The sequence below is a fragment of the Phoxinus phoxinus genome (genome assembly GCF_949152265.1).
Source record: "Phoxinus phoxinus genome assembly, chromosome: 5".
Lineage (NCBI taxonomy): Eukaryota > Metazoa > Chordata > Actinopteri > Cypriniformes > Leuciscidae > Phoxinus > Phoxinus phoxinus.
The window spans coordinates 11,406,384-11,423,270 of record NC_136880.1 but is presented as its reverse complement, the minus strand read 5'-3'; the positions used below and the strand labels follow the sequence as shown (position 1 = coordinate 11,423,270).

The window sequence follows — 16,887 nt, the reverse complement described above, 5'->3', positions numbered from 1 at the left end:
CCGAAATCACAGATATTGTTTTTATCTTATGTGTATTTGATTTCATCAGACGACGGATCGATTATCATGATTTTTGTCCAAATTAACATCTTGGAAGGGAAAGCTGGTTTTGTCTTAATGGGTCGCGTTTCAGACACTATTTAATATCAATTCGTTCTTTCACCCTTTCCCCCCATTTTGTCTATATCGCAAATATAAGCCGACCCCCCATTTTTCAGCCTATTTTTAGGACAAAAACCTCGTCTTATATTCGGGTAACGTTATATACGGTAGTAGCACAATAATTCTGACTAAAATATACAGTAGGCCTACATATTGTTAAAATATTTGCTGTTGGAGACAATACATGTTCCATATGTTGAATTTTAAACCTACAAGTAGGCTATATTTTTATGAAAGTGATCATTATAATGGGGTAATCAAATGCAGGCTAATATAATTAGTTTGTGACATTACAATCTAAAAACAAAAATAATGCCCAATAAAAGCACAATGTTAGAATGTAAAAAGTACCGAGATATATTGCCATTTAACCAATAAATACCGAGATATGATTTTTGGCCATATCGCCCAACCCTACTACAAATATGTAATTCGTTTTATCCATTTAACAATGGGAGTTATGCTGCAATCATAAGGGCCTTTCAGACAGGACGCGTCCTGCGTGAAAGGCGCTCTGTGGGTGCTCACGGGCGCACGCCTTTAAAATAAAAAATCGGCTGCTAAAACTATCTAGCCATCACAAAACACAACTTCAAGTTAGTCCGTTAATAATAGTTAATTTACTTACTTGCACATCCAAACGTAGTCCAGAAAGGGTCTGCCCTTTTTTCCGATTGCATGGACGTTTCTGAACAGAGTTCTCATTCGGTCCAACTGCGCCGATTGCATAGAGCAGATAGCCTTCATTGCCACACTCTGCTCCTGGGGTCCCGTCTTCGCCAGCTGTATGGCAGTGCACTTAATATGCGACTTGGAAGACTCGTGGTCTTTTATTGCCTCTAATTTAAGATTAGAGGTTCTTCTTACGAACGAATTATGTACATTTTCTGCTGACGCGTAGGTTCGACAATAAGTGCAGTGCATAGACTGGTCGTCGGGAAGGTAGGATAACCATTCCCTCGGTTTCCCTTGGTCATCAATGCGCCACTTGTTAGAAAAGTACCTTTTCTTTTTGTTTACTTCGCTCCCTGAGTTTGTACTAGTTGTTTAAAATAATTTCCCTTTCTTCTGGACCAGCTCAGCTCAGCTATATACACTTTTTTTTTTTTTTTTCAGCTTAGCTATGTGTATAAGTTATACAGTATAACAGTCTCTTCAGCGCCGTGACACACAGCGCTGAAAACCAATCAAAAGAGTTACTCGACAAAAGTGTATTATTGTTACTTAGCAACCGCATTCTTTGACAAAGGCTGTCCAATCAGTACAATGAAATCACTCGCAACATGTGTTTATTGGTTACTAATTAATACATTCATGTAAAAGACGCGTTTTCGCGCGTTTTGTGGTCCTGTCCTGGTCCCTCGTTGGATGCGAATTTTTGCAAACTGTATTCGCTTTTGGTGCGAACGCAGCATTATTATAATCCACCCGCCACTGTGGCTGGTATACACGGCAAAGTGACCCGCCACTTTGAAAAAGTACCCGCCCTCGGCGGGTGCTAATTTCCCACCCTGGTAGAAACCGTTAAAAACCTTGGGGTAATTATTGATAGTGACCTAAGCTTCGAAAGCCACATGAAGGCTGTTACAAAATCGGCTTTTTTTCATTTAAAAAACATTGCAAAGGTTAAAAAATTTATACTACCGGTAGATTTAGAAAAACTTATTCATGCTTTTATAACTAGTAGGGTTGATTACTGCAATGGTCTTTTCACTGGGCTCCCTAAAAAAACAATAAAACCTCTTCAATTAATTCAAAATGCAGCAGCAAGGCTACTGACCAGAACCAAAAGAAGAGAACATATTACACCTATTTTAAAAACTCTACACTGGTTACCAGTGACTTATAGAATTGATTTTAAAGTCCTTTTTCTTCTTTTTAAAACATTAAATGGTCAATGACCTCTCTATATAGCAGAGATGTTTGAAACATATAACCCTAAAAGATCACTTAGATCAGCTGCAAAACTCCAATTGGTACAACCCAGTGCTCGTACTAAACAAGGGGAGGCAGCCTTTAGCTGTTATGCGGTCCGTCTTTGGAACCGTCTTCCCATAGACATTAAGACCTCTCCTACTATTTCCATTTTTAAATCTAGACTAAAAACTAAACTTTTCTCTGATGCCTTTTCGTTCTAACTGACTTAATTTGTACTTGTATTTTTTACTTGTTTTAACTATATTGTTTACTTTGTTATGATGATGTATAGCACATTGGACTACCGTTCTGCGTATGAAATGGGCTATATCAATAAACCTGAACCTGAACCCTTTGGGAACCAAGGTGTTTTTGGCGTCCTTGAGATGTTTTGACATGCCCTGATATTTGTATTTTTTTCAGTTGCTTATAAACATATTAATGGAAAAGGTGTAATTACACTATATTTAGCACGGACATGGCTATCATAATATGTGAGAAACATGTATGTACATGTTTGCATTTTTGAGAGAATATTATTTATGCGTGGTTATTCAAAAAACTCAAACTTAAATTTTCTGATATAAGACGACATACGACCAACTTCACATATTCCCACAATACTTTTGACTAATGGATGTTATCACCTAGAGTTTTTACTTCAAAATGATCTGAAAATCATCCGGGCTAATCGTTCACATTAAACAATAGATTGATTGAAATTTTTTGTAATGATTACAGACAGAAACCTAATTTCAAGAGGTACCTGGAATCGGGTTTAAAGAGGTCAATACTTGATAGTTTGTTCTCTGTTCGGTGTATGCTGAGAGGCAGGAAGCGCGGACGGTGTCCTGTTTGTGCTGCGTCTTCCGGTGTCGCGGGAAGCTTAAAAGGCTCACTGAATGTAACATTTACCGGAAAATAAGATTCATCTCCCGTGAAGGAAGAGGCAAATAACTTAGTTGCAAAGAACGGCAGCTACGACTCGAACATGTGTTGTCCGAGGGAGCAGGCCGGTGCCCTTCTCAGATGTTCCTTGGAGAAGCGTTGCGCGGGGGAGAAGAGGCAGGAGGTGAGAGAAGGTCAGAGAGCGAGCGCGTACGAGCGGTAAGAGCGTAAGAGAGAGAAGAGAGGGGGTCTCTACTTTTTAAGACATCTGTTTACGCCTTCTTTTTGGGACAACAGCAAATCGGATCTTCTGATCTGGAGTGGGAAAGATGTTTCTTTGTTTGTGAAGAAACGCCTACTTTGACTGTCATGTGAGATATCAAATTTAACATTCATATCTAGAAATATGGTATTTCCTAGAATAAATGCATATTATTGAACTTTGCAGTCAAGATTCGACTCTGACATGTTTTTCCCATTACATTGACACCTCGAATGACGTTTTTGCATGAAAGAAATACAGAGTTACATAATTTCCTCATAATCACTTGCATAGTGATTTTGATTAACATAATAACGTTGCATAGATACCTCAGACATTATCTGGCCAATTATACACACATAAAAAAACACATATCAAAAACATTGCTATTGGATCATATGTGGAAATTTCAGTTTCAAAGTCCACGAGTAATTATGTGTGGAGTGTATGCATTCCGGAGGTCTGGGAGAGGTCCGTCCATGTCACGTGCTCTTGAAATGGGAGTTTGGGGGTGTGAGTGTTGAGTCATTCAAAGTTCGGACCCCGTGACGAACCTTTGGCGGCCTCGGGGAGTCCGTATGTATGTGTGGCGGATGCCTTGAACTGATGCAATCATATCAGTGGACAATGTCAGTTTGTGTCCTGCATTGCGCTTTTGTGGGTCACATGACGTAAAACAGGATTCCTTCTGTTTCTGGCAATGTGTGGGACAAGTGTCCCTCTGGGGAGCTACAAAGATGCAATATTGACAGTTTCAAGCAGTCTTAAAGACGCCAGTGTATAGTGAACAGACCTCTTGTCTTTTCAGACAATGAAGGATGTGTTTGCGAGATCAGGATTCACTAATTTGAAAAGCAGCTGACCGGATGTCATTGTCATTGTTGCTACAGTACATTGTACTTAAAGCCACTTAATATAAAGTGGGACCCAAAATATATTTCCATACAAGTAAAACATCTATTTTCTTCTATTTAGAATTAATAGATTTAAATATATTTCAATATATGTGATTTCCGAATTGGATAGATTCTGTTGACTATAAGTACCATTGTACCTACATGTCTACAAACTCTCATTAGAGTGTTAGAAGAATATTAGTAGACTGGTAGGGTTAGAATAAGTATACTACATTAAATTATATTGTTCTTATTTTTCAGGTAAGAGCAGGTGTGACCATTTGTAATTAAAGGGATAGTTCACTATAAAATAAAAATTCTGTCATCATTTACTCACCCTCAAGTTGTTTCAAACCTGTATTAATTTATTTCTTCTGCAGAACACAAAGAAAGATATTTTGAAGAATGTCAGTAAACGAACAGTAGTCTGTACCCATTGACTTCCATAGTATTTTTTTTTCCTACTATGGAAGTCAATGGGTACAGACTACTGTTTGGTTACTGACATTCTTCAAAATATCTTTCTTTGTGTTCAGCAGAAGAAATAAATTAATACAGGTTTGAAACAACTTGAGGGTGAGTAAATGATGACAGAATTTGTATTTTAAAGTGAACTATCCCTTTAATGTGTCTGGCTTCCGGTGTCATTCACTTCCAGTTAATTTTACCTGTACAAAACAGCTCGTTATGCTGTTTGATATTGCAAACTTCCATTTCTTACCATATTATTTTAATGTATTGTCTTAATTATAAACATTCTGGTTTGTAGTGCAAACACTTGTCCATTGTAGTTTTGTCCTTTTCTGTTCCGAAAGGAAAAAAGAAAACCACTTTAGCTCTCCAGGACACAGCTACCACCTCATCATTGCGGCAATGAGGTCGGAGAAATGGATGAGTCGAGTTCATCAGCAGCTTCCGATGTTTTAAAAAGCACAAATACATCCACTCAAAAATGCAGCAATTATGTCCCAAATTATTTAAACAGGGCAAATCCTTAACAGTTGGTTCTGAAATCATACCCCCAAACTCTTTTTGGAGGGAGAGAGAGATGCTTTTCGGCTGCTTGGTATCAGTCATGGCCGTGGCTTGAATATTTTGTAGATTGCGATGCATGCTTTTGTTTTCCGTTTCGAGTGTTCGGTGTTGCTTTCTCTGAAAATGACAGCTTTTCGAAACTGGAAAGCAGCATTAGAACGTGACTGCGGTCTTCAAAAACATGCGTGCAGTCAAGCTCATTTACAAGCCTCGACCTCATGGACAGAGTTTTTACAGTGAATTTTAGCAGTACTGCGCTGACATGTCTACTGTTGAGCCCTCACCAAAATGTCTAAGGACTGTGAATCCCTCCTATGGTGACTGTTATTTTTTCACCTTTAGGTCAAGAAGGGCGGTCAGGTTCTGATTGTGCCACTGCAACTCTAAGACAACAGATGTTGAACATATTTTCTCTACTCCCGAGCCGAATTAATCAGAACCGAAGCAAATAAGGTATCTTGGCTTAATTAAGGAGGAAAGGTGGTCCAAGGTTCACCAATTATGAGAAACTTTACTTGGACTTAAAGCATACATTATCACCTCAGAGAGGGGAAAGGCACTGACATGCAAGCACTACACCATACCAGTTGTCGGTTCATTTGTTGGTACCTAGAACACTGGACCCAAAAAATATGGAGATTTTTAATCTTGCAAAGGTGTTGGGTGTAGCCCAGCCTGCAGCTCTACAAATGTAAAGATGCAACATTCACTGAAGCAGAAGAGCCTGCAACGCCCCTAGTGTAGTGAGCCCTCACTCCGAAGGGGCACGGTAAACCCTGAGCCTGGTAGGCCAGGAGAATGGCATCCACAATCCAATGGCCCATTCTTTGCTTGGAAACAGCCTTCCCCTTCTGCTGACCTCAAAAGCAGACAAAGAGCAGATCTGATCTTCTAAAGCTCTGTGTGCGATTCAGGTTAATGTGCAAAGCGCACACTGGTCACAACAGAGATAGGGCTGGGTCTGAAAAGGTTACCACTTGATCCCTAAAAGGGGTAGTGGGAACCTTAGGCATTAGGCCAGGCCGGGGTCTCAGGACCACATGAGAGCATCTTTCATCTGGTAAGGGTCATGTTGATCCTACCTGTCCTCTGCACAGTGAGAGAGAGGGTTCTCTGTCCAGAAGAACATAAAGTCAGACATCAGATCTTCATTACACCCCAACACAGTAGAAGATCTGATCACCAATGCCAAATCAGCATTGAGGGTCCACTTTTTGAGGCGTTCGAAGCCTCAGGCTCAGTGAAGAGATGGAGTAGGAGGGACAGAGAGCCAGAAGACCACATTTCAAATCCTAGCCACAGATGTGTAAAACTCCAGTGATTGTTTGTGTTGTTTTTAAATTAAATAAATATGTAAATATAATAATAATCTCCACTCTCCTCAGAGTGTAACTTGTCCTGAGAGTGAGTCCGCTGCGTGACTAAGGTTGCCTGGAATGTGAGTGACTTACAGATACTTCAGTCTCTGTTGACTCCAGTGGAGGAGATGGCAGGCGAGTTGATGCAAGCTGCATTCGACGAAAGCTTATACTACCCTGGTGGTTGATATATGCCACTGTCGCTGTGTTGTCAGTCCAGACTAACACGTGCTTGCCCTGGATCAAATGTCAAAACCTTCTTAGGGCTAACAGCAATGCCAACACACTCTAGGCAGTTGATGTGCTTGTGCAGTCGAGGACCTGTTCAAGACCCTGAAGCTGAATACCCATTGCATACGTCGCCCCAGGCTGTCTTGGATATGTCTTGTAAAACCAACACATCTGGACACTTGTTCTAAGAGAACACCTGTCCGTTGAAATGAAAGGTCTGTCCAAGGGCTGAATGTGTGACGACACGTGATTTGTATTGCAGCGCCATGCACATCTCAGGACTTGATATAAAGCCAATGCGGAAGCAATCTGTATCAATCTAAGCGGTGTTACCGTAGCCGAGAATGCCATATACCCCAGGAGCCTCTGAAAATACTTAAGAGGAACCTGTTTTGTACTTTAACAAAAGCAAGCAGTTCATTACTAAACGAGCATTGTCTTGCGAAAGATGTGCTGTCATTGTGACAGAGTCCAACTTCACACAGAAAAAAGGGATGCTCTGCGCAGGGGAGAGCATGCTCTTCTCCCAGTTGACCTGAAGTCCCAATCTGGCTTGATGCTCGAGGAGGACGACGGAAATGACGTAGTGAGCTACACGTTGAGCTATGCTCCCACAACTTATGTTGCATTAATTACTTAAATCCTTGCTTTAACTTGAACTTCATTAAAAACGGAAGAAGCTTTACCATCCTGCTAAAACTATGCCTCCAAAAGCTGGGAAGAGCAGAGTTGATCAGGGAGTTACAAGTCCTGACGACGGAGGGGAAGTGTTGACATTGGCGTCCATAGCCACCTTATTAGAGGAGAACCGTAAAGCCCTCACAGCTGACTTCAACGCCACCATGGTGAAACTTGAAAAAAAGCTTGATCGTATTCAAACTACGGTGACGGATCACGTTGTGAAGATCGGAGAGCTCGAATTGAATGCTAATCTGCAGGACGAACGCTTGTTAGCTCTGGAAACCACATGTACCAAGCTAACCGAGAACAACGCTAAACTTGTTGCTAAAGTCATTGATTTAGAATCTCGTAGTCGGCGCAAGAACATCAGAGTGCTTGGTCTTCCTGAATTGATTGAGGGGTATAATCCCACTACTTTCTTCTCGAATATGCTGGCTGAGATTTTCGGCGACAAGATTCTTGACTCTCCGCCGGAATGCGACAGAGCTCACCGGACCCTCGCTAGGAAACCACAGCCGGGTCAGCGGCCGAGACCGGTTATCATCCGCCTTCACAATCCCCAGGTAAAGGATAAAATAATTCGGGAAGCACGATCAATGAGAGGGAAGTTGAAGTACCGGGATAACCCGATCTCCATATATGAGGATTACGTTCCGGAGGTTTTGGAACAACGACAACAATACCGGGAGGTAATGACTGAGCTATATAAACTAGAACTTAAACCAGCCCTGCTGTTCCCTGCCAGGCTCACCATTAAACTGAAAGAGGGAGGCAGGAAAGGATTTACATCAGTTGCGGAAGCAAAAGACTATATAGCATCTTTTCGTCAAACTAACGCTATTCACTAATCATTGTGCACGATTGCATCTGACTGTCCCGGGGAGTGTGTGTGCTACGCATATCCTCCCAATACAGTCGTATGTTCACCAGACTGTTAAACAAAGTATTGATGATTACGGGCTTTATTTTTATTTATGACGTTCTAAGACTATACTACTGAGACATGTTTTCCAGAGGTGTTCACTCTTCCATTATCATGGGTTCTGGTAGCCTATTTCAGTTCATGTATTTCAAAAAGGGGAGAGTAATTTTATTTCTTCTGAAGTATAGTGTGTAAAGTTATATTTTCGATTATTACATTACTGTTGGCCCTAATTTAATTTATTTATTTCTTAAATGCTCTCAACATAATGTTGTGGGTAGAGAGCTAATTAAATAGGGAGTTAGTTTAATTTACTGTAGCAGTAAATTAACGTCATCTGTGTAAACATGTACGTGTATGTATGTATGGTTTTTGTGTGTATAAGTTATTTTTATTTTTATATGATCCCAGCAACCTCTTTGACTAATCAACTTAAATACGATACTACCTTTTCACATGGCCTTTGATGAGTTGAATCATGATGGAGAGAATGTAAAAAATTGTATTGATATAGATAATAATTTAAATTGCAGATATTACACTCCTGAACAATTAAAAAGCTTAAATAATACAAACAGTTGCTCATTTCTGCACCTTAACATTAGAAGCTTGGGTAAACACCATGACGAATTGGCTATTTTACTTTCTAATTCTGAGTGTAGCTTTGATGTCATTGGTTGCAGTGAAACCTGGCTTAATGACAGGACCTTTACCGATATTCTTAACCTGGATGGATATAAGCTCATTATCAAAAATAGGCTTGGCCGTACTGGTGGTGGTGTTTGTTTATATGTTCACTCCAGATATCATATTAATGTTTGTGATGACATTGTCTTAGATGACAATCATTCTGATTCACTTTTTATTGAAATAATTCTCACTAATGCAAAGAAAATTATAGTAGGAGTGATTTATCGCCCTCCTGACTCTGACCTTGATGCTTTCGAGAGTAAACTGGAGGACATTTTATTCTCCATAAACAAGAAAAACAAAGATTGTGTCATACTTGGGGACTTCAATATTGATGTCTCCAAAGATGACGTTGTAAAAAGAGATTTTGTTAATACCTTGCATTCATTTTCTTTTTTTTTGTACCATAAATCAATTTACCAGAGTAACGTCCTCTACTAGGACAGTTATTGACAATGTCATCACAAATATTCGAAATACTAAACTAGAATCTGGTGTTGTGTTATCTGACATTACTGACCATTTTCCGATTGTATTGTTTTTAGATTTTGCAAACAAGAATGAATTACCACGGCGGAAAACAAAAATTAAAGTACTAAATGAGAGAACCCTGAAACTACTGAGTGAAAACTTACAGGCTAAAACATGGAAATCAGTCTATGACTGCAACAATCCTGATACTGCTTATGATAATTTGATAAATGAAATTACAAACTCTATTTGTTGTACTATCCCTGAAAAGAACGCCGGACACCGTGCAACTGGTCTCAACCCCTGGCTCACAAAGGGTATCTTAAAATCTATCACCCATAAAAATAAGCTTTATAAACGTTTTTTAAAATGCCCAAGTGCAATGAATAAGGACATATATACTAGTTACAGGAATAAACTTACTAATATAATAAGGAAAAGTAAAAATAACCACTATACATACCTCATAAAAGCATCACAGGGTGACTCTAAGAGGTCCTGGAAAGTGCTAAATGAAGTCCTTAACAAGAGCAAAAACAACGCTGTGCTTCCAAATGCTGTGGGCATACACTCTAACTTGGGTAATAAATACATGCATGACATTGATTTAGCAAATAATTTTAATAATTACTTTAACTCTATTGGGGAAAAACTCTCTAACAAAATAGTTCAACCTCAGGGTATTAGTTTTGACCATTACTTGCGGGGCTCTTATGTAAATTCTTTTTTTATGAAACCAACTAATTGTGATGAAGTATATAAAATAATTACAAACTTACGGAGCTCGTACACTGCTGGTGAGGATGAAATTTGTAGTAAAATTCTTATAGCCATAGCACATAATATCATGGAGCCATTGACGTATTGTATTAATCTCTCTCTGCTTTCTGGAATTGTACCAAAAAGGACAAAAATTGCCAGAATTATACCAGTGTATAAATCTGGGAATAAAAATGATATGTGCAATTATCGTCCGATATCAATCTTGCCCACAATTTCTAAGGTTTTAGAGAGAGTAGTGTACAATAGGCTATATGGCTACCTTGATCAATTTAATATTATTGCTTCTTCTCAATATGGTTTTAGGAAAAAAAGAACCACATGCATGGCGGTAATCGATCTGATTGAAAAGATTAATGATGCCATTGATAAAGGCGACAGCGGGATTGGTATTTTTTTTAGATTTATCTAAGGCGTTTGACACTATTGATTTTGACATCCTATTGAATAAATTACACCATTATGGAGTTAGAGGATTAGGCCTTAGTTGGATCAAAAGTTATTTATTTGGTAGACAGCAGTATGTAAGTATCAATGAACAAACCTCAATAAGTAAACCCATTAAATGTGGAGTCCCTCAGGGATCCATTTTGGGCCCCCTTCTTTTCTTAATATATATAAATGATTTTGAAAATTCCACAATGGCGTTACACAAGGTTTTATTTGCTGATGACACAAACTTATTTGTGTCACATAAGAATCCAGATGAAATGGAAGAAACAATAAATAGAGAGCTAAAAAATATTGCTATCTGGTTTCGGTGTAATAAATTATCTCTTAACATAAACAAGACAAACTACATCGTGTTTCATTCCAAAAAAAGACAATTGGCAGATAAGCATTTTTGTATTAAAATAAATGACCAAATTATTGAAAGAGTAAACACCACTAAATTTCTCGGAGTCTTTATTGATGAATGTCTACAATTTAAATATCATATTGATCAGTTAATAAAAAAATTATCCAAATACGTTGGATTATTTTTTTAAAGTAAGAAATTTTCTGCCACAGTCAGCACTTGTCATCTTATATAAAACCTTGTTTGAGCCTCATTTAAATTATTGTAATGTCATATGGTGTAATACTTTTACGAGCTACCTGAAAAAAATACAGTCTTTACAGAAAAAAATTATACGGGTATTAACGTGGTCTGAGCCAAATACCCCCTCGCGTCCATTGTTTCATCGTCTTGGATTATTAAGACTTACCGAATATAATGTTTTTCATAATGCCTGTATGATGTTTTTGGTTGTTCATCAGTTAAATTACCGATTGTGTGAACTTGTCCCAATCAGTCGACCCCATCATACATATCACACAAGGGATAAACATTTAATTACTGGTAAAATAAGACGATTGAAATGTACGAGCCTGAGTGTAGTCTGTAGAGGTCCTCAGATTTGGAACGAACTTGAGGAAAATCTTAAATTGTTGCATTCTGTCTCCATCTTCAAGGAAAATCTTAAGGAAAAATTGCTTTTAACATACACCTTCTGAACACTTTGTAAGTGTTATACTTGAGCTGGGATCATCTGTTTGCTTGTAGTGTTTGTGTTTTTGTTGTATTTATTATATTTGTTTATATGTGTTTATGGATTGAGTTTTTTGTTTGTATATTATATGTTGTATGTTGTTATTGGGCCCCCTTCTAAAAGCTTTAAATAGCTTCTTTGGGGTTTCCCCCTTTTTTCACACAATAACCATTCTATATTGTACTTAGTATGTGTCTTCAAAATGATAACGTGAAAATAAAATAAAATAAAGAGCATGTCTCTGTGTGCACACAACGTGGACTAGCATTAAAGGGCATATTGCAGGTTAGAGTACCCAGTGCGCCAATGTATAGAACAATAATGTAGGAACTAGATTTAAATATAAACATATACTTATAAAACGCTATTTAGGCTTCTGGAGTCGTTTTTGTGAGAAAATTTTACTTCCGCATTTGAAAACCGCCAAACCGGAAGTGACGTAGCATGGGGGAGAGCGGTCAAAGTAAACAATAGGAAAGCAATGGATCGCAATGACAGTTCGGACGCTGAGGAAATTGTAGCCTAAATGTTTACTCGTATGACAGACCTCAGCCATATAATTATGAGCCTGATATGAAGCCAAGAGACTCTAGACAGGCCAGGATTAGACAAAACAACAGTCAGAGGAGACACATTGAGCTGTGGTCTGAGGAGAACAGGGCAGGAGTCGGGTCTCGATGAGAGAACAGTGTTAGCTTATAGATGTATTCACGTTAGCCGACGATATGTATAACACTATGCTCAGATCACAATATTGTAATTATGTGTCAGGCAATAGCAAAGCTAGTATTTAGACCCTTACCTGCACGTGTATGTCAGCCATTAGGAGACAGTTTCCAGAGAAAGAGGGACATTTTAAAGATTTTGAATGGCCCCACTTGGTGATAATGAATAAAAAAAATAATCACAATCACAACTTTCTTACTGTATAAAATTTTTATATGTAGAAACAGCCAACACAAACATTAAAATTCAGAGTACAGATTGAAAATGAACATTATATTATATAATAATAATAATAATAAGTGTCGGCTGCAGACTTGCAAGACATTACAAGTTTATGGAGGATACGTTAAATAAATAAATTAAGACAAGGCACATTTTGTAAAACAAATGTACAATAAGTGATCTCTGACGGATCCGTGACCGCCATGTTTCCCACCGGTGGCCGACCCACATGCTGACGGCGGACCGGGCGACCCGATGAAGGAGCCGGGACAGTGTGCACATATCGCCGTCATCATATAACGTAACGTTAACTCATCATATCGCCGGGATTATAATCATGCAGTCTATAGTGAACGCTACACACTACCGCGTTTTTCAAAGCAGACGCAGAAGCGAAGTCCCATCTCTTACCCTGCACAAAACGCACACAAACACGGAAGAAAGCACCATCCTTTTTCTTGTTCGGAAACCTGTGGACTCGATGTTCTGACAGGCCATAATTCACAGTCATTTATCACGATAAATATTAATTGAAATACAATAACCACCGAAAACACACTGAATCACGACCGCTTCAACATAATACCAGCCTATTCTGCACTGAGCGAACGCAGAGCCCGGCAAACGACTCCCCATTCTGACGTAATATGACGCGGTGGTGAAAAAAAAGCGCTTTTTCAACACGGTCAAGGAAACTGTCACGTTTTCTACAAAATTTGTGCCCTTATGTCTGGCAAAACAATTTTTAATCATGCATTTACTCTTCATATGGTATTTTCATACAAGGTTATATATTAATTCTGAAAAAAATAAAACCTGCAATATGCCCTTTAACCAGTCGAGATAGTTGAGGAGGCGAATGTCTACTTCCCCTCAATGGGTAAAGGGCAACCTCTGCGAGTCTGGAGACGCGAGGAGATGGAGAACCTGTAGGGAAGGACCTTGTACTGGTTTGCCCACCCTTCAAAGGTGAACCGAAGAAAATGACCTGTGTCAAGGAAGGATCGAGAAATTAAAGTATGCACATTTCAGGTCTATCGCCGTGAACCAATCCTGGTATCTGAGACACGTTAGCTTGCGTCTCTGAGTGAGCTACTTGAGCCTGTGAAAGACCTCTGCCTAAAGGACTGCAGCACTCTCGCCTCATACTGAAGTAAAAATGGTACCACTGTACCTTGGCGGGCACCTGGTGAACTGATTCACATAGCCAAGCTAAATTGTCCTGAGAAGTCAGTGTGACAGATTGGCGAGCGTTAACCATGCATCCAAACTCCATAGCAGCGTCACTAAAGGAACCTGCAGACAGTTTCTTTGTAGCCTGTTGATGGGCTGGCAGTGCCACCTTCCTGTGAGAGGACCGTTGTTGAGGTCTAGCTGCTGGTCCAGACGATGTCTCCAACACTGAAGGCAAAGATTGTAGCCATCCGAGGGAGACATGAAACGACCCAGTACACATTAATCCTAAGGGGAAACCCTATGCACATACATGAACTGATATACAGTAGGTAACCAACATATGCCATTTAAAGGCAAGTAATCACATCTCTGACTAAGCAAAACAGACAATAACAAACACAAATGCAAATCAGTAGATACATAATTTATTTCTTCCATAAATATTTCTATATTTATTTTTATAAGCACTAAGTTCCCATTCGAACTGATCTAGGACCAATTATCAGCACAATATGACTGAAGCCATGTTTATTCAATCACAAGGGGTGCTTCTCAAACGGAAGGCTGCATATGTCGGCTGCCACATCATCATGTGCCACCGAAGGTAATGAGTTTAAAGTAGTCATGACCACCCTTACAACAGTTTACCATGTTTTATTGTGGTAATTTTTGACTAATTAGGGCCCAAGCCTTGAAAAGGCGAAGGCCCTATTGTTTTCCTTCGGATTATTATTATTATTATTATTATTATTATTATTATTTTTCTTACGACTATTCGGGCACTTTTGGGTCTCTTAACGTGCTCAAAAACTCTTGAAACTTTGCACATGGGTCAGAACCCGCGGCCATTAGAGCCGGACTGAAGCTGGTACCCGGGCGTGGCAGGGGGGCTCGACAGCGCCCCCTGGAACGCGGTCCGAAAACTTGGTCCATAAATCAAACACGCTTGCGTGTAATAATATGAAACTCGGTACACTTATAGATCTCATCGGTTCATATATCCTTCGTGCTCTGACTTTTTACCCCAGCCCAACAGGAAGTCGGCTATTTGGCGTAGTTTAAAAAACACATGCAATGGAATTTGAAATACTCCTCCTAGAAAATTCAACCAATCACCACGAAACTCGGTGTGCATGAAGTCAAGACATGGAGGATGAAAAATTGCCAGGGGATTTTTGATATCTCGAACGGTTTGGCCGTGGCGAGGAAACGAATTTATGGCGAATATTGGAAACAGGAAGTGTGTTATAACATCCTCATACATTAATTGATCTGGATGAAACTTCAGCAGTGTGTTCGCTGTAAGAGGCCGATCACATGGATGTGACTATTGTGAGTCAAAGTTATAGCGCCACCAACTGGCAGCAGGAAGTGTGTCACTTTCAAAATGCTTTAAAATCACCCTCTTATTTTTACCCGATTTGCTTCAAACTTTATGTGTATAATGTAAACACACGGCAGATGTAGACCTGTGAAAGGATTATTGATATCTTAAATACTGTTGCCATGGCAACGCAGCAAACTTTAATATTCTTTTTTTAAGTTTTTGAGACTCTTAACATGCTTGAAATTGCATGAAACTCGACAGACACTTTACATTTATTGCCTAGTACACTTGTGCAAAGTTTCAGAAACGGGCGTGGTAAGGGGCTCAGTAGCGCCACCTTTAGTCAAAAATGGGGTATTAGTTTTACCTTCAGTAACAAAAATCGGTATTTATATTTATCTCCCCGAGCCGGACAACTTTCTAATTTACAGTCATTAGCTCCGACCAACAGGAAGTCAGATATTTTGGTTTGAATGTGATTTGATGGGAATTTTGCCAGTCTCTCTCAGTGTCTGTGTGTGTGAGAGAGGAGGGGGGCTTTATTTTAACCCTTTCTCTGCTGTGTGGGACTTCTCGGGCACTTTTGGGGCCCTTAACGTGCTCGAAAACTCTTGAAACTTTGCACACAGGTCAGAACCTGCGGCCATCAGGGCCGGGCTGAAGCTGGTACCCGGGCGTGGCAGGGGGGCTCAACAGCGCCCCCTTTAACGGGGTCCGAAAACTTGGTCCATATATCAAACTGAATATTGCATGAATTAGTATGAAACTCGGTACACATATAGATCTCATCGGGCCGAACAACTTTCGTGCTCTAAGTTTTACGCCAGTCCAACAGGAAGTCGGCTATTATGGGTTGTATGAAAACGCACGCCACTGGAATTTTATATACTCCTCCAAGAAATTGAATTTGATCTTCACCAAACTCGGTCAGCATGAAGTCAAGACATCGAGGACGCTAAATTGCGGACGGATTTTTGATATCTCGAACGGTTTGGCCGTGGCGAGGAAACGAAGTTATGGCGAGAAAAGAAAAACACAATGTGTTATAACGTCTTCATACATTTATTGATCTTGATGAAACTTCAGCAGTGTGTTTGTTGTAAGAGGGCTATCACATGGATGTGACTATTGTGAGTCAAAGTTATAGCGCCACCAACTGGCAGCAGGAAGTGTGTTACTTTCAAGATACTTTTGACTAAAGTGGGGGGGTTATTTTTACCTACAGTCACAAAACTCGGTCTGTATATTATGCTTATCGATCCGGACAACTTTCTCATTTACAGTCATTAGCTCCGACCAACAGGAAGTCAGATATTTTGGTCCGAATGTGGTTTTGTCTCTCTCTGACAGAGTTCCCCCTGCCATTCTCTCTGTGTGTGTGTGTGGGGGGGGGGGGGGGGGGAGGGAGGGAGGGCACACACACAGACAGCCCCCCCCCCCCCTTTTCTGTGTGTGTTTGGAGGGGAGCAGAAAGACTCACACTGATACAAGCTCTAAAGCAGACTTCTTCTCGACAGTCAAAGCGGGGTTACGTTATTGCCCGTCGTGCACAGGAACCCGAAAGGCAACGGGGTGGCGGCTTTATATATATATATATATATATATATATAT

General features: G+C 39.8%; 1 protein-coding gene across 1 annotated transcript in view; it reads right to left on the bottom strand.

Annotated features, from left to right (window-relative positions):
• Window positions 1–16,887, bottom strand: part of LOC306999601 (PWWP domain-containing DNA repair factor 4-like) — a 200,277-nt gene that overhangs the window by 62,806 nt on the left and 120,584 nt on the right. The gene's annotated exons all lie outside the window — the stretch shown is intronic.